Source organism: Amblyomma mixtum, chromosome 8 (genome assembly GCF_055824585.1).
Source record: "Amblyomma mixtum isolate Tamu chromosome 8, ASM5582458v1, whole genome shotgun sequence".
Classification (NCBI taxonomy): Eukaryota; Metazoa; Arthropoda; class Arachnida; order Ixodida; family Ixodidae; genus Amblyomma; species Amblyomma mixtum.
In genome coordinates this window covers 85967587-85992639 of record NC_143019.1, presented here as the reverse complement: position 1 = coordinate 85992639, position 25053 = coordinate 85967587, and the positions used below count along the sequence as shown (strand labels likewise).

The 25053-nt window shown below is 48.7% G+C and overlaps 1 pseudogene; it reads left to right on the top strand.

Annotated features, from left to right (window-relative positions):
* Positions 1–2950: 2950 nt before the first annotated feature.
* Positions 2951–25053, top strand: LOC149333286 (uncharacterized; annotated as a pseudogene).

Genomic DNA, 25053 nt, shown 5'->3' with positions numbered 1-25053 from the left:
AAAGATATACTCATGACTTTGGGCATGGGCACTCAGAGAAGATAACAACTTATTTGTTTCAAGTACTCAGTGAATTTTCAAAAATGTTACACGTAATGCAAGGATAAAGGAAGCGTAGTCACGTCCTGTTAATCAAGTGTTGCACAGAGAACGGCACTGCTGTATGAGTATACCATGTCAGGTTTCTAAAAACTACGAGCGAATATTTTATAAGCGGTATTAAGAAGAGTTGCACAAGAACGCTCACAGAAAATGAACATGAGAACACTTTAAACTAAAATTAGCTTCTAAAACGGAATAAAAGGGGCGGTACAGAAAGAAGAAGTACTGCAGAAAGAAAAGAAAGGAATACAACATGTCACAAGCACGTTTAACACACCAGGCGTTGTCCTGATGGAATTCGCGAGGTCGGTTACCAGGTTCGACAGTTTGCTTCTTGGTACTCGGGATTCATGCTTGAACAGATACCTGCCAACTTTTGCTTCTGTCTGTAGATATAATGAAGCCACCCCTAAAACATCCTTCTAGCTCACCGTTACGAACTCTTCATGCAGCGAACGTTGTCAGTCCCTTTTATGGATATGCCACTATTTTAACATATGTCTCCTAAAGTTGCTCGCTGGCCCACCTTATCCCAAATTCAGTGGCCGTTTTCTAACGTCGCAGGGTTAAGGCTCCTGTTCTGCGGAAAATCTCTTGTAGTCGTTGTGAAGTTCGCTGAACCGTCTGATGCGCACAGAGTGTACGGCGCGCGGTAGCTACTTTGAGATGTGCACCTGTCCCCGGTCGAATTGTTACCAAATTCGTGGAACCGCGGACGCACGACAGAAAGTCGGTGGCTGCTCTTTAGGTGCCGGCGGCACCACCGCCAGAGCACTCGTTCCGTCTCCGTCTTGCCTTCCTACCGCAGATATCTTTCCAGCGCACAGCTTTGTGCAGTGTTCAGCGTTTAAATGCCTGCTGTCGTCATTTTGTGGCCAGTGGACGTTTTTTTAGCCCTCTCATTTCCCTACGTATGAGTCATTCGCTCTGCTCATATACATTGCTTATTGTGAGGACGCAGGTGTACGGTGGCTGAGCGGTACGCGATGCGGCGCCAATTGGTCATTTGAGCTTTGGATGCTTAGAAGAAGCCCCTGGTTGGCTGTAGTTGCCACTGGGAGCTTGTCCTCTCAACAATAGCTGTCTCCTGTTATCAAAAAATCCTTGAGTGATTGTTGTCGAGGCATACGTGTGTCCCGAATGCAAGTATGCGGAAAGAAAACATAAGGAAAGGCAGAGGTTCGGAATGCAGTGAAATCAGTGCTGTTTGTATCTCTGCTCGGAACACCTGCTTTCCCAAGTTTTTGGTTAGCCGATATGCTTTCCCCAGTATTTAATTAGCTGATGGAAACTTCATATTCCTATCTCTCACCATCGATTTGTGAGGAGTGTCGCCTCATTGATTATTGGTTCCTTCAGCGCCATGGGCGGAGACACAGGGCTCAAATCTGAGTGCTCTGGGTTAAGCCGGGTCTGATTTCGTCTAATCAACGGTTCAATCATGCTGTAAATATTTTTCTCCTTGTTCGTTTCTTCTAGTTTTTTTATGTGTAAATAAATAGTTAACCTTCTTTTTCTCCCTTCTTTTCGAGTAATCTGAATGCTTGCGAGTCCGGACCATAAATCCATCAAGAAACCAGATTTCAAAATCAACAAGTGTTTCTTCACGTCGCCATGTGAAATGGAAACTCAACTGCCATCTTCAGCGTTGTAGGCGAAAAATTCCTGGTGAAGCAACCTACGGGAACTGCCTCAGTGACGTGACCTTGTGTTGTCATCAAAACTGACCACCGCGAGGGGTGTCAGTTAAATTAATGATTGGTCACGCGAACTTGCCCCAGAAGAGCAACCTGGATTGCATAAACCCCGTCGGTGGTAGCAGCTGCCGTCGCAGGGCGCACAGCTTCACCGCTGCACCACTGCAAAACGAGTGGTATGATCTGTGAATGTAAAATGCCAGTGATCTATGAATGTAAAATCGAGAATGACCAATTATGCGTATATCGACATTGGCGCTATTGCGCTATACCTTTAATGCGAAGCGGAAGTGTCTCCTCCGATTTGACATTGCTTAAAGACTTATCATTTTCTGCTCCTCTCTCCTCCCGTATTTCGCTTGCAATTCTCTTCCCCGCGCACAGTAACATATCAGCGATTTTTGATATTCATTAAGGAATTTCTCCCTGACTTTCAACGAAGGCATGACAAGAACACGTGAGCGAGATTAAAAGCGGGAGAAAATTTAACGCAATAGAGTTAAGGCTCTCGTTCTGCGGTAAATCAGGCGCCGTCGGCGTCGTTCGGATTATGCATGAAAGTGCCCGCAGAAACATTCTAAGTTGATGACCTAGGTCACGTAACCTTTTCGCGCCATCACAACCTGCCCACCAGATTCTGAAAAGAAGTGAGCACCGTGGCAGTTGATAGTTACTGAAAAAAAGTGATCACCGTGGCAGTTGATAGTTAAATTAATGATCGGACGATAGAGTTTGATTGAGAAGGGCAACCTGGGTCGCACAAGCCCCGCCGGTGGTAGCAACCTGTCATTTTCAGTGCAGTGGCGCAGCGCTTAACTGCTGCACCACTGCGCCAGTAGTAGTATGAGGACACCCTGCGTTCTGTGAATGTAGTGTCGGGAATGACCACTACCGCATATGTGGGCATAACCCATTAACACTATAGCTTCGTACCTCTAGGGTGGAGCTTATGTGCCTCCTCCAATTTTTTTAGCCTTTTAAGCCGAGTGACATAAAACACCGCTTTTTATTTGCCCCCAACCAAAGTTAACCTGTTGAGTTTAATAATATTAACCGTGGCGAGAGGATAGCTTACTGGAGGCAGGTTACTTAGAGAAAGGTGCATAACGTCATTTAGCTGGTGACCCCACCTGTTAATAATAAGGGAACAGATGGTATTAGACAGGCTGCACTTCACCGGGCATGACCTGCTGAAGTGGCCAAAGAGAGACATCCGGTGTGGTTAGTTTTATTAGTAGTAATATTTTCATGAGCTAGAAGCAGAAACACAACCGTTTTCAAACATTAAAAAACCTTTATTTCACGCGTGCGATGTATAACATTTACCAAAGACAGCGTTGCTGAGTCGTGCGCAGAAATGAAGCTTTGTCGTTGGAAATCTGTTCCAGGTGCCCACCTAATTTTAACAAAAGATTAAAATATACTGTAGCTCAGAAAATGCAGACACCTTCAATAATATGGTGCGCCGCAATATGTAGTGTCAGATACTTTCTTTGTTTCATTCGGTCGAATAAATTTAAGAATTTAAAAAATTTACTTGTTTTATGATGTTTTATAGCAAATTCCACATTGAAGAACGTCCAAAAATGTGTTAGAATTTTAACGCGGCTAAACTGAGTAAATGTGCGACAGCATGTTTTATGCTTGGTTCGCTAATCGTTTTGCTTTGCTTGGTCGTCGGAGATTAAACTGAGGTTAAGCTCTGATCGAGGTTCAGCTGACCTGGTCTGTTCGCGCCACAGAGTGACGTTGATGAAGATCGCGCCGCCGTGAGCTTAAAGCCCAGCGGCGGCAATAATTATTTTATTTCTGCACCCTCAAGTTCAGGTAAGCCACAAGATTCTCGGTTGGGTTTGATCCACTTGAGTAGTGCTTCAGCAATGACGACTTTAAATAAGAAGTTTGGCGACTTTGATAATGCTACACAATACCGTATGGAAAAGAAAGCCCATAAAATATTTCAAAAAATCTAGCATGACCGTGGACTCTCGCTTTGCGGCAGCGGTGTGTCAAATGTACAATTCGTGCAGGAGGGTGCGCTCAGTGGCGACGAGGCAAAAGTAATGCAGCGTGCGCTGGCTGTGAAAATGGAGTAACACCTGCGACCTGGCTTTGTTCGGTCTCGAAAACAGTGGGCTTGCTAGTTAACGATGAGGCTGACAGAAACACTAAACATCATCCGAGTTGTCGATCGGGACTTTTGTGTGTCCAACCGGAGAAAAATCGCCGGCATCAGAAAGGAAGCAATGAGTAGGTAACTCAAAAACACCACACGCCAGGCGCAATGCACGCACCGCATTGCAGCCACTTGGAACGGGGCTTAGTGTTTCCACGTGCGTATCGCTACCGGGAACCAGCCTGCCCGTTGTTGTCCGCAGTGAACGTGGCCAGTTCACCGGTTATACCTTCAATTCTGCCGCGAGGCCAACTTCGTTTGTTTTACAATTTCACATTCGCGGCACCATCGAGCATGGCTATGCTCACGAGTTACGTTTGAGAGCTCCCCTCCTGCTAGAAGTGAGCATGTGCTCATGTTTGATTTATTTCTTCCTATTTCCCTGGCTTTCTTTTGCAACTTGAAAAACTAATCTAAAGTGCACACAAATAAAAGTTAAAGAATTAGACGTTTTTTGGCGCATTGCACAATTTCATAACGTCCGAATTCTTATTGGTAAAAATTTTTTTTTGTGTTTACCTACTTAATCACGTGACCAAATAAAAACTAATCTCAGTGATACTACATGCAGGGGTTAGCATGTTCGAAGTTGTCTCCACGTATTGTGCTTCAGAATATTTTTGTATTTGGCTAAGCTTACCGGGGACACCTTTTTTATCCACGGCCGTACAACGGCGCCCCATTTATCAGATGTTTACGCCACGAAACGCAACACGCTTAGCACTACCAGAATCGACGAAAGAATCGTAAATTTTTGCCGACTGGTACAAGAGTGTATTGTAAGAACTCTAGCTCTGCCAAGGATATTAGCATAACTGGTATGTAGTATCCGGTTGTATTGCACCAACTCAAGACTTTAATGGAAGAAGAATGAAACAGTTGCGATCAGAAGAGGGCGCTTCCCAATACAAATATGTGCAAAAGATGATTTTATCGAGTGATGAAAGAGTTTTGACGCATGCGTTCATAATAGAAGCATGCAATAAAACGCGTGTTATGCGCTCCGTACTGCACTTCACTGTGCGGCACTGTTTCTGTGTTATGCAGGTGACTAACCTGATCTATTCATGCAGTGCAGTGCCACTGTTAGAGTGCACAAGTCTATACGGCAAAGCCTAGCGGTGCCCGTTGATAACTGAACGCCATCTTCTGCGTGCTGGTAAAATAATTGCAGAAAAAATTTTTTTCCCACAAGCATAAAATGTACACTCTGTTATTAGAGCTAAGGTCGAGGTGGCACAGCCCAGAGCCCACACAACAAAGTAAAGGTGGAAAGGCTCTGATGGGCGCCGTTCTTCTGTTGGCGGCGATGTGTGTTTCCGGTGTGGGACGGCCAGTCCACCTTCCAAGACAGCGCGAAGAAGCCGACGGTGTTTGTACCTGTGACATAGGACCAAAAAGGTTGCTATTTTTGTTGGACATAATCGCATTGATCAACAGTATTAATCAAAACACCCCAAAACAATCAGACAATGCAAGAATCATGGCATCAGTGCATAATTTCTCATTGGTCTACAGGGCCGTGACGTCATCCACCACCATTTCGGAGTGTCTGGGAAGAGAGAAAGGATTTGCGCTGAAAATAAAAACTGGATGGGGCACTAAGCAACGCCTTAAGGTTATTGCGTGATAGCTAATTGGGTTAATACCCATCTATGCAGAAATGGGCAATCTATATTTAATGTTCACACATCTCTAGCAGTCTTCATGCCATTCCTGGCGCAGTGGTGCAGCAATCAAGCGATGCGCCACTGCCCAGCGATGAACAGGTGCTGCCACCGGTGGGACTTGGGTGATCCGGCGACCTATCGCGACAAATCATGAATTTAAATACCACCTGCCACGGTGGGCAGTTCGCTCACAATCCGGTAGGCAGGTTGTGACGACGCTCCAAGGTCTTCTAACCTAGGTGGTCCACCAATCTCCTAGCCTGCTTCTGTGGAGTAACACGCAGTAAACGTTCATAGTAAACGACGATGACGTCGAATTTTTGTGCGACACAAGTTCCCTAACCGTGTCTTGTTAAAAACGGTAGAGCCGGGTCTCAAACCGATTCCCCTTGAAGCGTGAGCAGGGTGCGGCAACTGTTGACGAGAAAACCTTTTTGAAATGCGTCCGCATTAGGTGGGCCATGGAGGCGAAAAGAGTGCCATGCTAGCAGCGCACTAAGGACGAGGCACAAGAACACAAGTACACAAGAACTCAAGGCACAAGTACGGCGGGTCGAGATGCTGACCTATAAAGTTTTATTTCGAAAGAAGAGGGGGACCAGTATTTAAGTGCCCTGTCAGGCCACATAACCACGAAAAAGACAAATCGAAAGAAAAACGAAAGATGAAATAACTTCAGGTACAAAAAAGCGAGGGCAAGACCTCAAAAAGAGTTCGACGGGATCGCCGTGTTTGCGAAGCAATCAATAGTCAGGTGGCGTTTGGGAGATTTGCCCCTCTCCGCCTGCCACCTGAGAACCGTCGCGCTTGCCCCCTTCCCCTGCAAGCCTGCCGGGTCAAGGCCTGCGGATACATTGATTTTTATAGATGAATCTTGTAACATACGCAAAAATATTGCGTTCATAGACTCTTTCCCGTTGAAATATGCTTCTGTGCAAAATTCCGGTCACGTGGGCCAATCACGTGGTAGGGTCACGTGAGGGCGAGACGTGGTACGGCGCTTCCGGCGATTCGAATTTCGTGCCACTCGCGCCCCGATGGTGACCCGATCACGCCCATTTTTTTGTCGCTTTTGGCTGTAATTAATTAACTAAGTGTCCGATTGGCCCCAAAGTTCTCACCCGGCATCCTCACATCACCAAGGGCATGCGAGCAGCTGGTTCAAGATTGCGCTTTTGTTAGCCGAAGCTTCCCACCGCGGCCATATCATAAAGCTTCAGTGGATACCGAGCCATTGCGGCATAGCGGGAAACGAGCGTGCTGACGCCGAGGCTCGCCTGGCACATACTGATGGTGCTTTCATTGAGATAGACTTTTCTAGATCAGACACTGGAGCCTTGTTGACGCATTTAATGCAAGCCGCAATGCAGTCGCACTGGAATGATTTGCACCATCAAAAGGACCGCGTCTCTAAGCTTGACGCTAACTCACGATTTCATCTGCCATCTACGGTGGTGCGACGTCATGGGACTTTACTCCACCGGTTACGGCTTGACGTTGCCTACACGAAACACATCTTCACAAGATCGGCATCGAAAGTAACCCAAATTGCGTTCAGTGCCACACTCCAGAGACTATTGGACACCTTCTTTGCGAGTGCCGGAACTATACTGCTGAAAGAAGAACATTGGAGGCGACCGTAAAACAACTGGACTCTCGCCCTCTCTCTGAGGAAACTCTAGTGGGCGCCAGGGCGAGACGTTCTGATTGGTGGCGTGTGACAAAGGCCGTGCACAACTAGTATTTGTGTGAAACAGGCCTGGATACCCATCTCTGACCACCTGTGCACTACCTACATGGCTAATGACATTTGTCGGTGTTTGTGTTGCCGACACCAGTTTATGTGCGTCTACTCACCGCGATGCGAGTGCCAGCCAGCGTTTCTGCGTGTGTGTGTCGACATCACCCGTGAAGCTCACTGTATTACGCCATCATCAACTTTCATTCGCACTTTCCTTTTCCTCCCCTTCCCTTTCCCCTGTGGGGAGTAGCAGGCCAGGGCCATGTTACCACCGGCCGACCTCTCCACCTTTTCCTCATTAAAATTGCTTTCTCTCTCTCTCTCTCTCTATAGACGCTATCTCTTGACATTTCCCCGCAACTGCTGCAGACACGTTTTGCGGATACAAAACCGTCGACATAGCCAAGGCAGGCTTTCTCCTTAATAAAATAACAGTGAAGTAAAGACCACTGTCCTTGACTGCGCAGTGATTTGCAAAGAAAACCTCAAGAAACTAGTCACCCGTTTAGGCTACCACGTCATACTGCGTCATACCCTTAAGGTGGAGGTTCAGACTTTTGATAAACGGATAAGAGGGAAGCATTTCCACGCGGAATAGAGGAGAGTTATAGTTATAGAGGAAGGTATAGTTAAGAAACTCAAGTTTCACTAGCGCATCTTGAAAACTACGGCGTCTGGAGAGCGTTGCTCCTCGAAATGAAAGAAATGCTTGAGCTGATACATTTGACGTTGTCGGCACTGATGACCACATTGACATGCGTGTGGAAGAGAGCGTGACCTTGATTGTGCTGTCAGAATACACAACAATGTTCCGCAAGCTCCTTTGGAGGAGAAATTCTAGAGGCCCGTGTAGTGTGCGATGTCAGTGCACGTTAAAGAACCCCAGGTGGTCGAAATTTCCGGAGCCCTCCACTACGGCGTCTCTCATAGCCTTAGTCGCTTTGGGACGTTAAACCCCATAAACCAACCAACCATCTCTTTCTAAGTGTTTCATTTCTGCGAGCAGAGCCGCCACTTGAAATAGCCATGAACGGCATTGTTCCCATCGTAACGCTGACCGTTTCTATTTGTTCCTTCTGTCGTTGTGAGTGCAGAAGAGCAACGTACCTGTCATCTGTCTGCCGAACAACGAAGTAGGAAGAAAAGAAAGATGGTCGACCAGGCCAACGGCACTTGCGCTGTGTTTTGATAATTCTCTTTTTTCAGAGGGCTACCGTCTGGCCGAGCTCTCCTGGCCCAAAGTCAGACTCACAGCAGCCCTAAAATCTGCGGCACACTTCTATTTTAAACATCTAGTATCATTGAAACACCGATACACAAAAAAACCTATTTTCGATGCCATACATAGATAGTTCAATTTTTGCGATACAGAACACCAATGTACAAAATTCATCGAGCGGTAGCATTGAAGATACACCCGGTCCATCTCTCTTCTGCATTTGTCTCCTTAATAACACTTTTGTCATGGAGCGCTTTTAATATCTTGACATTTAACGTTTATTTTGAACAGCAATGCAGATCGCTTTGCCACCTTTCTTTACTATTCTACCACTGAAGTAAAATGTTAACCATTTTTCTTCTGACAAGTAAAACTGAAATTCGGCTGTGCGTGTATCTCTAATGAAGACGGAGAGCAGTTAGGTGTGGGACTCATTAATACTTTCATTTATGGCAAACTGAAGAAATGAAATGTTCTGCAGGAAGCTAGGAATGCTAAGACGAAGCTGCAAAACGCCAAAAACCACGCTTCTTTTCTGTTGCTCTTCGGAATGCGCACTTTGTGTGCAGAACTGAAATTGTGCAAAAAAAATTGCAGGTATTTATTTCTGGTAAAATATTAATCTGGTGAATTTCTGGCAAAATATTAATCATGCAGGATAAAAATAACTACTTTGCGTACCTGAACGGGTTCTGTTCATGAGTGGCCGAATCTTGCGGCAGCAGCAACGCATGGTCTCCAAGCAATAGGTTATACTGTGAGGCGATGAACACTTCTTCGTGGGTACATACAGATAACGCAACGCGAGTGCCCTCTTGTGCCTTCTTATAGCATTGCGATGCTCTATGGTGAAGTAGGCAATCGCGTCCGCAACTTTTGCTGGACCTCATGATGCTGGCAAGCACAGACCAATCTAGCTTTTGCGTGTAAAAACTTCCCCGTATTCCTGACCAGTGGGAGCTCAGGCATGGAACGAGAAAACCATTATCAAGCTGGAAAATCAATTCTTCTGTGTTATGTATACTTCTTGAGGCACGTGGTAAGCTGCGAATGGCTGTTGTTGTACTCTGTATGTAGTTGCCGAGAAAAAACATGCCCAGCGCCCAGCAAGCTGTGACGAAACTACGGCAACTCGATGTTTCATGCGGGCTCCTGCCCAAGAACACACAGAAAAAAAAAGCAGCGTGGCTGACGCTGCAGTGTTCCGTTGCAATTCCAAAAACCTGAGACGTAACCATGATACAAGAATGACTAATCCTCCCAAAGATGTCAGAGACAACAGCAGCCACAGAAACGAAAACCAAGAATCAATGAAGAAAATTTCAGCCGAAAGAACACGGCGACTGAAGAAACACAGAGGGGCTGGTGGATACTGCGCGTCGCGAAAAATGAAATCAGCCTCTATGAAATCCGCGAGCATGGGGAAGAGCACGAAGTCAACTTCTCTTCTGATGAACGCTTGCCCAGAGTTGGCTTCGACTAAATGCACTGTGTTGTTCAGGGCTCTGTAGGCGTCTAGCAGAGCCACTGCGTCAGTCTTAGTGGTAATATAAGCAGCGGATTCACCATACCAGCCCACCAGAGCGAAGTATTCGCCTCCTCGAGGAAAACTACTATCGTAGTGGCGGAAACACAGCTGACTAGGGGAAATCCGCACGCGAATTTCGCAATTTTTGTAATAGTCTTTGGGGACACTGACATGATTAGGAGTAGCGATTATCAGATAACAAAGTACGTCATGGAAGTATTGAACAGCTTTTTTCTGGTCGTCCGATGGCACCATAAATGTGGGTGCTACAGCGTTGAGAGATGACAAACCAGTGCGGGTACGTGCTGTGTAAGGTGAGCTTGCATGCCACTCAACAAATAAATACCTGCGCTGAAACAAGAACCTCATTGCATTCTCTCTGCTTACACCGCAATGTGAAGGATCTTGTTTCAAGATAATTCTCAGTTCGCATATCAAATGGTCGGTGGTTTCGGGCAAGAGCTTGATGGGAAGTGGTATTTTTTCGAGAAGTTTTCCAAGAGCTTCACTCTCACTGAGAGGAAAAACAACTACTGGACGGGCAGGGACGCATTTTGTAGCTTCAAGGACTCGAAGCATGGAGATGGAAGGCGAACCGGACGTAGGATGTAGGACACAGCTGAAAAGTGATAGAAGGAAAGAAAGTCGTGAATGAAAAAGAATGCTGCCTTGGTACATCGCAGAAAGTGAAATGGATTGTCCGGCTTAGTTAGGAGATGGCTCTCGATGTGCACTGAGAATGCTTATAACGAATTTTGGGGATTCAGAGCTCACTTAATACAGGTACTTCATCCGGCTGACAGTTCCGGTAAAGATTCTAATGATGCTTATTTCGGTTGAAAATAAAAACGCGACACTAAACAATATTTAGCGAAAATATAAGACATTATAGAAAGGCCGCTAGCGTCGGAAGCGGGCCTGATTCATGGAGAGCCAGCGAGCTGTCGTTCAGGGGCCTTAGGAATGGTACGCACTGTGTTGTCGTGTTTTCGTATAGAAACTTCAGTTAAGCGGCGAGTTGAGCTAGTTGGTACATCTTGAGAAAAAAACAGCGCAGGAACAGGGACACATGAAAAGAAGACGACGGAACAGGCGCTGACTAGCAACCCTCCTCGTTCATGACTGTGAGATATCGTTTCTTGAACATCATGGCTGATTGTGAAATCTTATCAGTTTGTTGGCGCCGTTCATGCGTGCTCCTGGTTGTTTGCAGAGTATATTTTTTGTGTTTCGTGCAATAAACCTTCAGTTGCTAGTCAGCGCCTGTCCCGTCGTCTTCTTTTCTTGTGTCCCTGTTTCTGCGCAGTTTTTTTCTCGTATAGGAAAGACGAGGCAGGAAAGAGAGAAGTACAAAAAAATACGAAACCGCGCTGAGTCACGGAAAGAAAACAGCGGTTATTTTGCAGACAAACAAAGCAGGCTGGAGAACATAAAGTGGGAACAAATGAGTTTGCCAAGTACTTTGTCTATGCACGCAAATATCGAACGGGAATTGCCTCAGAGATCCGAATCAAAGCAGTTTCACGTGCAGTGACAACATGGGTTCTCGGTGATTCAGGTGCGGTTGATATGCGCCTTCAAGTTTGCTGTTCAATAGTGGAAGGATGTAGGTTAGGTTCCAGGCCTACCAGATAATGTATAGGCCGTCCAATGACCTCTGCATCGGCACTAGATTGCTAGAGTAACTTTCGCACGCTACCCACAAGCAAGGACCTGTGTTGCCTTTTGTCCTGTGAATGAGATGGCATTGAGAGCTCTTTCGCGTACAGCTCTTAGAACTGCGGCGGAGGACAATTTGCTTGCACACAAATGCTTTCGCACCGAACGGAATAAAACACAATAACTCGTCAGAAATTCTTGATTGCCTAAGCGAGAAAAGCTGTAAGAGTATAAATGACGTGGAAGATTTTACTTGAAGCTCGTAAGCGTCGAGATATTTCAAACGCATGCGATGTGAAATGCGATGAGGTTTGTGGCTTATCCATCAACTAATTCACCTATTCTCAGTCATCCTATTCCTTCAGCTCATAAATCCATCCTTTAAAATTGCATTACATCACACACTGTCACCATGTCATGTGAAAGAAAATATTAGGAAGGGCTTATTTTCTATGATTAAGTGTCCAGGCATGTCTCCGTAAGCATTATTCATAATCGCGTTTCTTTAAGTTTGGCGCGCTCCTTAAATTAGTCGTAAAATAAAAAAGTATAAAATAACAATGAAAGAAATGACGCATGGCACATGATTTTTTGCAGTAATCTAGAAAAGAAAAGCTTCGTTCCAACAAGAAGGTTATTCTGAAGAGCAATATCCTATTCCATGCGCACTGGATAGCTTAAATAAAAAAATATGTTCATCTAAAAGACCTTTGTGCTGCGCTTGCTTTAGACCGCAAGATATATCGACATTTCCCAGTGGCACTGTAGGCGTTCGTTATTTTAAAAAGTTTTTCCAAGATAAGGAGGAAGCATGTTATGTTTGCCTGATTTCCGAAAGAAGAAATGCACGCTCGAAGAAGAAGCTAAACAAGCAAACAACCGGCCGGCAACTTCGAGAAGATAAGTACTAATATTCGCAAAGAAAAACAGCTAAGCATGTTGCAGAAGTATAAAATATAAAGATGCCGTCTATCTGGGGCAACCACTGTTTCGAAAATGTTGAGCGCCTCCAACACGCTGCAACAGTCCTTATCGGGTCCAAAGATAGGAGGCACAGCATCGATTTTCAAAAGAACGTCACGCTATAAAGCTATACAAAGACATGAGCTACAATAATAGAGCACGCACCGAAATGTTTGCGCCGAAGGAAGTTTTCGGTTTCGGCAGTGGAGATAATGATCAAAAATAAAATAAATAATGGCGAGAAAAGAGGCATTTCATGAAGCACGTCAAAGGCGGTTAATACTACTATTTACGATGACCGCGGCAGGGTTAAGAAAAATTGCCTGTAATGTGCCGCGATTCGGACAGGCCCCTTCATCGTTCCAGTCACTGTAAGCAGTTCTTTAAAGAACTGAAATTTCGAATGTTTATCCAACGCCGAATACAAGAGCGATAGCCGATGAAGAGGAAAAGGCTCCCAGGAAAGCTCTTTACTTTTCATCAGCAAAACGGAAGCTGGGTTCTTTGGTTTTTATTCCTAAGTACGATGGCCAAACGCCACCGAACGTATGAGAATCAATCAGGCACCTAAAATTTAACTCAAGGAATTAAATTTTTCTGAAAGGAAACGAAAGAAACACAAGACTGCAGATGCACATGACAAAAAATCACAACAGAAGCGCTAGAAAAATAAAAAAATAATAACATTGGCAAGAACCCAGAAGGTTTCCATGCCTTGTTCGTTTTGTGATTATCAGGAACCATCGACCAACCTTTCTACCATGGAAAACAAACGACACAAGTTTGTCGAAATGCCTATGTTGGCCCACGTAAACATTTTGATGACGAAGTTTGGATTGATTTTTGCAGAAACGGTCGGGCTGAGCGCGCACAGGTCGGGCTAGAGACGCTGGCCTGACTTCTAACGCGACAGCGTTAAGGGCCCCGTGTCGCAGAAAAGCCGCAGTCGTCGTCGGCGTCGGCAGCATTGGCCAACTCCAACACCCCAGAGATGCGGGAGTCTCTTCTTCGTACTTCCGAGCCATCAGACCAACGCCGGCTTATCCAGCGCACGGTGGAGGCCGCGACATCGCAAGGGATCCCCGCAAACCTCCTCTAAGCCAGCGCTACCGGTCCTTGGACTGGTCCCCTGCTTTTGGGCGTAATAAAAGAGATCACCACCACCGTGAGCGAAAAATCCAAGGTGCATTAATTAATAAATAAAACCGAGTACAAATTGATCGAGTTGGGGAACCGAACCAGGGCCTCCGGAGTGCGAGGCGAGCACGCTAACCACTCAACCAGTTCCACTTCTGCCACATCTAACATCTTCAGCCTCCCTCAGGCAGCGTACACGTGCTCTTATTCCCCCGTGTACCTACCCCTTCCCCCCAACCTATCACGGGTGGAGGAGGTCTCTCTGAGGCGGCGTGTCGGAGTGGCCCTTACGCCTGCAGTTTGCAATCAGCGGCAAAGTGACAAGATTCCTGCGCCGGAAAAATGCCCTCACTGCAAAGCACCCGCTTCCGACACCAATGTCCACCACCTACTGTGGACATGTCCCGGAACTTCACTGGTGCGCGCTCGAGTTCTTCAAGAGGCAGGCCTGTCTGCAAACAATGACTCCAGTTTGCACGTGTGGATAACGAAAAACATTTACGCCCGAAGCTTATGTGACTTTTTACACGCAACCGGGCTTCATGCGTATTTGTAACGTATTCTACCGTTCGTCACTAACACCACGTTTTATGCCGCGTGGCAAACTCAGCGTCAAAAATAAATAAATAATAACCACTCAGCCACTCCAGCTCGTTTGTTTCGAATGAACAAAGGCGCCTCTAGCGAATACGGGTGTTGTTTTAGAAGGCTGCTTTCGAGACACGTCCTGTTGTGTCCATTCCTTTCGGGTGTACACCTAGATATGAGCAACAGGCGTATCTACTTTCCTTAAAACCAATTCTCATTTCAATTTTTTTAAGGCCCTTACGGTGCGTGTCGGGTGTCCACCGTGATATGAGAGAGACAGGCGTCGTTTCTTCCCTTAAAACCAATTTTCACTTCAATTTCCTTAAGGCCCTCACGGCGCGGTTCGGGTGTCCACCGAGATATGAGAGACAGGCGTCGTTTCCTTTCCTTCGGGCAAGGCGTCGCGCCGAACGGGCGATGGCGTTCCGTGAACACCCAAATTCGACAAAGAAGACATCATTATTGTGGTCAAGTCACGGATATCCATCGACCTACGGGCAGCGTTCCCACCGGGCAAACTTGGCCATACCTTGACCGCCTATGTTAGCATCGACGCGGCTCAGCAGGCCTCGTTCGTGAACTGGCCCCTGTGGGACCAAAACCTCTTCATTTGTGCAACCCAAGACACCACCATCGCAAAACATTTGGCCAGGGAATTCATCCTTTCTTCCAGCAAAGGTCTGGTTCCCGTGCAAGGACACGTAAAATTGAACGGTGAAGTGTGCCGTGGCATTATTACCGTCAGCGAGCGGGAGACCACGGCAACGCTCAAAGGCAAGATTGTGTGGAGGGACGGGGACATTGCCTTCGTCCCAAAACTGGGCAAATCGTCGATAGCGCTCATCACCTTCGTGGGTAGAAGAGTGCCGCGCTTCGTCCGCTATAACACGACTATCACACCGGTTCGAGAATACAAGCGCACTATTCCCGCCTGTTACCGGTGTGGTACCATTGGCCATCGTGCGAACATCTGCCCCAGGCCAGTGGAAGAAAGATGCGGCCATCGTGGACAGAATGTGGGGACAACGGCCGAGGGTATGAAAGCTCATGAGTGCAAGCCATCGTGCCTCGTGTGCGGGGAAGCGCACGTTACGGGCTCCCAGGCATGCCAGGGCAAGTTCCGGCGTATCCAGGCGGCGCAGCGACCCCCCGTGGTACGCCCGCCCAAGGACACTCCGGTGCAACGTCAAAAGTCATCGCCGGGCACCGTGCCAGGAGGTGCTTCCGGCAGCTCAGCTGCGGGAGCGCGGCGAGAAAGCGGCGACGCCCGGCCCCCGCCAGCCAACCCGAAGACGCCACAGCAGCCGCCGAAGACGCCGCCGCAGCAAAACCGACAAACGTCAGAAACGTCAGAGGACGAACGTCAGTCCTGAAAAGGACTGACCCCCCCCCCCCCCCCCCCCCCCCCCGTACACATTCTTAATATTTACTGTCCCACTAAACGTAAGAACATAATTTTTTCCGACATCTTCAGTAAGGCACTCAAGGTGGCAGGGTGCAACCCCCTTCTGATTGTGGGTGATTTCAACGCCCCCAGTCGGATGTGGGGTTATCGTAAGGAGGAAACGCGTGGCAAAAAGCTGACGGAGCTTATCTCCACGCAGGGCATCACCCTCCAAACCGACCCTGCAGTCCCAACCAGAGTGGGTAAGTCCGTCAGTCGGTACACGTGCCCTGATCTTACCCTCGCTAGGAACATTCAACACACAAAATGGATCAACACCGAGGACACCCTCGGCAGCGACCACTGACTCATCAACATCATTCTCTACACCCGTCAACTCAAGTGACCCCTCAACCAGGCACGACTCCCAGACTGGACGGCTTTCCGGCAGTCCTTGCCCCCGTACAGTCTGCTACAAAACGGCTATTCCTCTTGGGCCCACACCCTTATACAAAATATTCGCAAACACGACAAGCAAATTCAGCTTACACATAGGGTGACGGATGTGGGCAACCATCTCCTTCATCTCTGGGAGCCGCGTCACAGTCTCACAAAGAGATGGCGTCGCCAGAAACAAAATCGGAAGCTCAAACTTCGAATTCTCCATATCACCCAGCAGGCGGCGGACTACGCTGCCCAGCTTGCCGACTCCAACTGGGTGGACCGCTGCAATCGGGCCGCTAGGCAAATGTCTAGTCGCAACACATGGAGACTTTTCCGTGGTCTGATCGATCCCACCCAAACACGCACCGAAACCCAAAACACCTTCAAAGAGCTATTCACAACTTTAAGGGCAATACGGACCAGCTGGCACAGACATTGCGGGATCGATATCTGTGCGAGACTCAAGACCCCCGGGAGTCGGCATCTCTGTGCAGGCAGAGAAAATCCTGATATCGATCGGCGACTTCAACTCCATGACCTACGGGCGGCTCGTGCCAAAATGGAACAAGGCACGGCTCCGGGTCGGGACAAGGTAACGGTCAAAGTTTTGGCCAACCTACCGGATTCGGCGTACGAAGCACTCTTAGAATACATAAATGCCGTCTGGGAAGGCTACCATCCTCTAACAATAGAGTGGAAAACTGCGATAGTCACCTTCATCCCGAAGGCCGGCAAACCAATCAATATAGACAACCTCCGACCCATTTCCTCAACATCTTGTGTGGGCAAACTCATGGAAACTATGGTTCGAGATCGACTCTCAGAATACTTAGAAAATCGCAACACCTTCGCGGATACCATGTTTCGGTTTTAGGCCGCATAGGTCATCTCAAGACATACTCCTCCAACTAAAACATGAAGTGCTTACTCCTGTCGAGTGCCCCCATAACGACAACATAGTCCTGCTCTTGGACCTTAAAGGAGCATTTGACAATGTTAAGCACAGCGTCATTCTCGCGCACCTGAGCGAGACTGACTGCGGCACTAACACCTTCAATTATATTAAACACTTTCTCACGGATCGGCAGGCCTTCGTCCGAATCCAGGGCGAAGAGCACGGCCTGTACAGAATGGGCAGCAGGGGTACACCACAAGGCACTGTACTGTCCCCTCTGCTCTTTAACTTGGCAACGCTTCACCTACCCTCTAAATTGGCCGATGTCAACGGCATCCAGCATGCGCTGCATGCCGACGACATCGCTATTTCGGCCACCCAAGGTAATGTGGGTCACATGGAGGAATGCCTGCAAGCAGCCGCTGACACAGTAGACAACTATGCGATGTACTGCGGCCTCCAGTGCTCCCCACAGAAATCAGAATTCGTGCATATTCCGCCATCGCCGAAGTGTGCTATACCCATTTCCCTCTCCCTCGCTAGCGGCCCCATCCGTGAGGCATCGGAGATCAGAGTTCTCGGACTCTTTATTAGTAGAACACGTCGCGCAGACACAACACTGGCCAAGCTGCGTAAGGTTGGAGACCAGGTGGGCCACATGGTCCGTCGGGTCTCCAACAAACGCGGAGGTCTACTAAGCACACATGCGTTGCGACCCGCACATGCTTTCGTTACGAGTCGAATACTCTATTCGACCCCCTACCTGCACTTACGCAAGCAGGACGAAGATGTCTTGGAGGTTACCCTCCGTAAGATCATCGAAAGGGCGCTCGACCTTCCGATCTCCACCTCCAACGCGAGGCTCCTCGCTCTGGCAGTGGTGAACACCTATCGGGTGCTGCAAGAAGCGCACCTCACCAACCAATACACGCGTCTTGCCCAGACCGTATCCGGTCGTTGCCTTTTGGACCGACTACACATTCAACACAACATTCGCACAGAGGAAAGGGTACGAGTGCCCGAAATGTGGAGATGCGCCATCCACGTTCGACCCCTTCCTACGAAAATGTTCAAAGAAGACCATAATGGCCGGCGGCAGCAGGCGCGGGCGGATGCCCTCCACCGCCATCATGGCAACAAATACGGTGTATTTTATGCGGACGTGGCCGGCCCGCGCCGCTCTAGGGGGGGGGGGGGGGGGGGGGGGGGGATGGTACACGGCCGCAGTAATACACCAGCAAATACAGGTGACGGGCTCACTTTCAAAGATCCCAGCGCAACTCACGCTGAGGAGGTAGCCATCGCCTTGGCGGCCTCTCACCCTCAGGCGCAATATATCCTCTCAGACTCGCAAGGCGCTTGTCCAAACGACGAGCTGGGTTGGGTCTCCCTCACAGCTTAACGAATACTACGGAACGCGGCACGGGACCGAGATCCTACGCTCCGCTACTTAGTCTGGACTCGGGGCCACCAAGGCCTACCAGGTAACGCGGCTGCAGACGCAGCCGCCCGCGCACTCACTTCCCGGGCCCCTGGCGATGACCTTACCGATTCGGATCTGGACAACGAACCCCTTTTAAAATTTAAAGATATAGTCAATCACTATCAAGACTCTCTCCGCAAGTACCCGACCCCCTCAAGGGGCTGGGAAAAACAGGTGAGCGTCTTCTGATAAGACTTTTTACAAATACATTGCTGTGCCCGGCAGTCATAAAACACTTCGACCCCTCCTTTTCTGGCCTCTGCCCATACTGTACGTAGGTGGCTGACACCTACCATATGGTGTGGGCATGACAGAAAAATCCTTCCGTCACCCCCCACCCAAACCCAACCCGAGAGGACCGAGAGGCGGCCCTGCTCGGCTGTCACGACCTTCCGGCCCAACAGGCCCTGGTCCGGCGTACCCGAGCGGCGGCAGAGTCAAATGGGGTCCCGGAATAGGGACCCCACCTCGTATTGTGAAGGGGGTGGCGCACTAAGGGGCCACCTCCCAAACAACCTCTCTATGTGTAACCTGTAATAAATGCTTTTCACCACCACCCCCATGGCAACGCTGCAACACGCTGTCGTGTCCCAGTCTTAAAGTCTAAGCTTAGGCGTCCTCCAAGTTTTTGTATCAGGTTATTTTGCCTTCTAATAGGCTTCAATCTCGTGGTAAATGCAATTGTTCTCCCCCCCCCCCCCACCCCCCCCCCTGTTTCTCTTGTTCTCTTCAACGTGGCCATGATACGGCTACCAATGGGGCTGGAGGGGATAGATGGCTTGAACTTCTGCATGTATGCGGACGACATCACCATGTGGATGACCCGTGGACACGACGCGCACATCGAACGTACGCTACAGAAGGCCATAAATGAGGTCGAAAACTATGTCAGCCGTAGGGGCTTGCAATGCTTGCCGCAGAAGTCTGAACTTCTTTTTTATCGACCTCTGCATCAAAAACAAACTAGAACCATCCCTAACATCAAATTACATGCGCAAGGGGCGGGCATTCCTCACGTTGAAAAAATCAGAATTATAGGCAAGATTATACAAAGCAACGGGTATAACGGTGGGGCAATAGCTAAGATGGAGAACCGCGTAACAAACGATGCCAAACGATGCGATTCATAGAGCGGATTGCCAACAGGAGACACGGCATGAAAGAGCAGAATATCCTCCGCCTGGTACAGACGTTCGTAGTTAGCGGTATCTCGTATGCTGCCCTGCCCCCTTCCTTGATCTTAAAGTTTCAGAAAGGAAAAGTTAGATGGAATTATCAGGCGGTGCACGAAACAAGCTCTAGGATTGCCCATTCTTACATCCACTCACCGTCTTCTAGAGCCAGGCATACATAATACCCTGGAAGAAATTACGGAAGCAGTCAGAACGTCCCAAATTGAATGCTTAGCCGGGACCACAACCGGCAGGTCTATTCTAGAAAAACTCCATCTCAGTCGAGATAACAAAACAACCGCCAAAGTTCACATGCTCGGAGAGAAATTGGGGACAATATAGTTGTACCCCATTACCCAGGAATATGCATCCTATTCATCACTCAGTGCGCCGGGCCAAACGGGCAGAGGCGCAAGAGAAACGCTTCCGCTCCTACAAAGACGAGGACGTGGTCTACGTGGATGCCGCTGAGTATGGTAAGAACGTGATGACCCTCGCGGTCGTCAATAATAAACAACTCCTGAAAATAAGTGCCTCCATACTCTCGGGTAACCCAGAGACTGAAGAGAAAGCTGCCATAGCACTGGCTTGTGTAGTCACAAAAGCGAGGTACATCATCAGTGACTCCAAAATTGCCATACTAAATTTCAGCAGGGGCCGGATCTCCCCTCTAACGAATACAATTCTAAGCCGTCATATAATAGACCGGCAACTTACACTAGTCTGGGCGCCAGCACATGCATCCCTGCCTGGTAATGAGACGGCCCACGAGTTCGCCTGAGGCTTTTCCTTCCGGGCGGACCAGAGCGAGGTGGGCTTTACACACAGGGATCGCATGGTGACCTACAGAGAAATTGCACAGCACTATCGTTTGCAACTAGCTATGCTTCCTCCAGCGGATAGATCCTTGTCCAGATACCAAGCCATCAACTGGCGCCGGTTACAAACTTACACCTTTCCAAACCCCGCCCTCTAGAGTCTTATGTACCCAGGAGATTTTTCAGGCAAATGCGCAAACTGCGTACTTAGGGCCACCTTGGTCCACATACTATGGGAATGTCCTCATGCCCGCCGGGAGGGACGAGGTATAAACACGAAAGACGAATGGGAGACCTTTCTACTGAGCTCCGACCCGGCGACTCAGCTACAACTCGTCCGCCGCCGCCGATAGTCAAGACCTTTCGGCCATCGTCTAGGCGGGTAGTCCTCGGGCTACCCGCTATATCTTGGATATTTAAAAGTTTTCCTATCATATCCTTTCAAACTTCGTGTAAGCAGGGGATCCATCATGACGGAAAGAAACTCACTGCGTTAAAAGGTTTGGTTTGGTTTATGGGGTTTAACGTCCCAAAGCGACTAAGGCTATGAGAGACACCGTAGTGAAGGGCTCCGGAAATTTCGACCACCTGGGGTTCTTTGACGTGCACTGACATCGCACAGTACACGGGCCTCTAGAATTTCAACTCCAAAGAAATGCTAGCCGCCGCGGCCGGGATCGAACCCGCGTCTTTCGGGTCAGCAGCCGAGCACCATAACCGCTGAGCCACCGCGGCGGCGTCACTGCGTTGAAAGGCAGAGACAACCACGCAAAAAAACGGACATGCGCATGCTCTACACTGATTTTATTGGCACGTACATAATGAAGATATACAAAAAGGACCATATATGACCATTAAAGAAACAGCAGCTAAATGAATAGCAACCAAAATTTTGATGCTGCCATGACAAATCCCGTTTTGTCATCAAATTAAAACTCACAGCCTGCAAGGGAAACAGAAGACGGCTTGATACACGTATTACCTCTGTTTCTCGCTTAAATAAGGCTCCTCATTCTTTATTGCTCCGAGAACAATCAATTCCAAAAACAGTTTCAACGCTGTCTAGAAGCGCAACCAGGCACTGAAGCGTTGATTGTGCAGGTCGAGCTCGGAACTACCAACTATACACTTCATTTCATGGTTCCATGCTTTCTTTGACTGCCCCGTAATTAGGCTTTTCTTGCAATTTTCGTGTTCTGGAAACTTTTGTGGGCACCTGTGCTTATGCCGAAAATCCGAAAATGCACCTAGAAGCGCTATTGCACTGAAACTGCCGTGCACTATTCATAGTAGGATCAAACATGAAGTTGAGGCCTAAACCACGCTCCTTGAAAACATTCAGAACATTACTAGCAAAGTTATCAGGTTGCCCACCTCTGTAAATAGTAGGTAATGAGCGAAAGAGTTAAAGACGCTGGTAGCGGGACCAAAATGTTTGTTGTTAATGGTCCTATCTATTTTGGAAAGAAATATGCTACTAAGTACTAGTGCAACCTCAAACTAATGCAAAAGTAGTATCTGAGAATGAACGTTTCACCAACCGATGAGACCTGTGTATATGAGAGGTACATCGAAAAATATTAAGAAAGGCATTCCTCATTAACACCATAGTTTACTGCAAATTCGCGTTAGTTCTTCAGCTATGGACACATTCTCAACCGGCACTCATAACCATAGGTTGAGTGAGAGGGTAGTAACTCTTCTACATCAACACTACACGCTCAGCATCCTCCTTCATTGTTCTGCAAAAACTGAACAAATGCTGCAGAATTAGATGCAAGAAACGCATGATCACGCCCCAGGTTCAACAGGCGTTCCTAACGGAAGCATGAAACCAATTCCATGTAAATCTTTCAGGTAATATGAAGCGGAACGACAGATCCGGTTTAGAAGTTTTTACTGAAAAGAGAAAGTGCAGATTTGACTCATCTATGGCTTTCTTCCCCAGACGCCTCAAGTTGAGTTCTAACAATGGCAAAGCACGGATTTTACAATAACCGTCTGATATTCTGGCGGCTGACTACGGAAGGGGTTAAAAAGGCTAACTCCAACTCGCAAGCAGGCACACTTGATTAAGGGAACGAATAGGTTCTGAAATGCCGTCTTTTTCTTTTTTTAATGTTTTTCATTTCTTTTTTTATTTGCGCTCTTTGTAACTTAAATTGCTCATTACTGTAATAACTTTACAGTTTTTCTTGAACACTACACGAGCCTTTTTGCGTAAGTTGGTTGGAAGCACAACGACATATCCCTACTTGTCAGGCTCCAGCAAAACAGAAGCTCGAGTAATGTAAGAAGTCAACCAAAGATTTCGCACCACCCGGACTCGGGGTCCGCCAGAAAGCGCGTCCGACTAAGACATGTGGCGTGTCGGATCCGTAGTTTCTCGGCTGGCACCCCTACAATATTGGCGTCTTTCGACGCAGCAAGCAATCCGGACCACTTGGATACCAAATTTTGCCAGGTGGGCACAAGATTGCAGATTTTAAGGCGGAATCACACGCGACCACCCCGGCGATGCAGTTTGGCCTAACGACGTCGGCTTTCCACGCCGACGAGCGGCGGCGTGGAACCGTTCTCCAGAGGTAACAGTACTACCCCTGCATTATTCGTGAGGCGTTACAATCCCCAAGGCATGATCTGGATGACAGTTTAAGCATCCCAAGGTGACAACTCCGTAGCTATTCCGAAATTTTGGCACCAATCTCTCAAAGAAGTGGTCACGCGCCGCTCGATCGTTCAAGCAAAGCTGGCTTCGTCCATCGCTGCCCTCACTTCCGACACACCGGCTGGCGAGACGCAGCCTCCTGCCTCCGGCGCTGCAGGAAGCAAAGGCACTGCCCTTCCCACCTGGAAGCCTCGCCCACTCCCAAGACCGTGCCCAGACGACTTCGTGGTCGTGGTCAAGGCACGCAAACATATGTCTCTGCACCAAGCCTTTTCAAAGATTCGCTACGGCACCCCCATTATGGCCTACCTCGGGCCCGAGGTAGCAAGGTCTGCTGTGGTTCTGCCATCCCGGGAATAAAACCTCATTGTGATTTACACCTCGAACCCGACGGCGGCTGATCGGCTCCTCGGGTACATCTCTGTTAACAGCGAGCATGGGAACATTCCACTGCAAGGATACCTTCGACAAGAAGGAGGCGATGTCTGCTATGTCTTCATCACCGTCAGCAACTCGGACGCTACCTAATCCCTTCGGCAGCTGGTGCAGTGGAGGGCGGGCACCATCGCTGAGGTTAGGAAATTCGGCTCCTGCAACAACGCTCGGATCCCCTTCGCCGGAAGGGAGAAACCACGTTTTGTGCACTGCGAGACCATGTTCATCGCTGCGAAAAACTACTACCGGATGATCCTGGCCTGCGGCCTGTGTGGGGCAGTTGGCAACCCAGTGGATGCTTGTCCTAGCACTTAGCCGTACACGTGCGGTCTCTGTGGGCAACAAGCCCCGCTTCAGGAGGGGGTGAGGGCCCCTCACGAGTGTGTGCCGCGGTGCTGAGTTTGTGGCGCTGCACACGCCGCAGAACTCGCGGGAGTATGCGGCCAAATTCCGCAAGCACGAGGCGGCCGTCCCGAAGGGCTAAAAAAAGAAAGCTTCCAAGAAGAAGACCTGCCATCTTGGCCGCCCCCGGTGAGTTACCAAGCAGGAAAACAACATCGAGAAGCCAGCGGCACCCACCGGAAGAGCCGGCAAGCGCCCGCCGACGCAGCCGCCACCACGCGGTGACACTGGAAAGCCGTAGACAGCGCAACCACACAGCAAGGCAACGCCGTGGAACATGGATCGCAGGTGAGTGTTACGGACAGGGCTGCCTCCTCCTCGTCTCCCTGCTTCCCCCCTGCAGCATGCAGTGCAGAGCAAACCAAACTAGAACCTCTTGAGGGCAAAATTGGTATGATGCTCCAGAAAATGGCGCTCGTAGAATCGCAATCGAAAAATCCTATCACTCCCCCTCTGACCCTGCTACCGAGTTAATGAAGAGTGAGCCCGCGGCAACGAAAGCAGCACTGAACGCGGAAGCTGCACTTGAGGCCCGTCTAGAGGCCCGCATGGACGCTCGTTTCGATGTCCTAGAAAGTCACATTTCCGCGGCAATCATCTCCGCGATCGCCAAAATGAGTGCAATTGTACCCACAATCATAGCACAGCACATCGCACACTCTTCGCCTGGCGTCCGATCACTCGGCGCTCCAATCAAAGATGAGTCTGGCCGCTATCCTAAAATGTCTGGCTATCCAAATGGCTATCCATGGAAACTCAAATTAGGCTCTCTCCTCATACCAATTCGGCCACCCCTACCTAAACTGCCCAGTGGAACTGCCGGGGATTCCGTTCCCGCGCCAAGCGGGCGAACCTCCAGCTTTTCCTGTTAA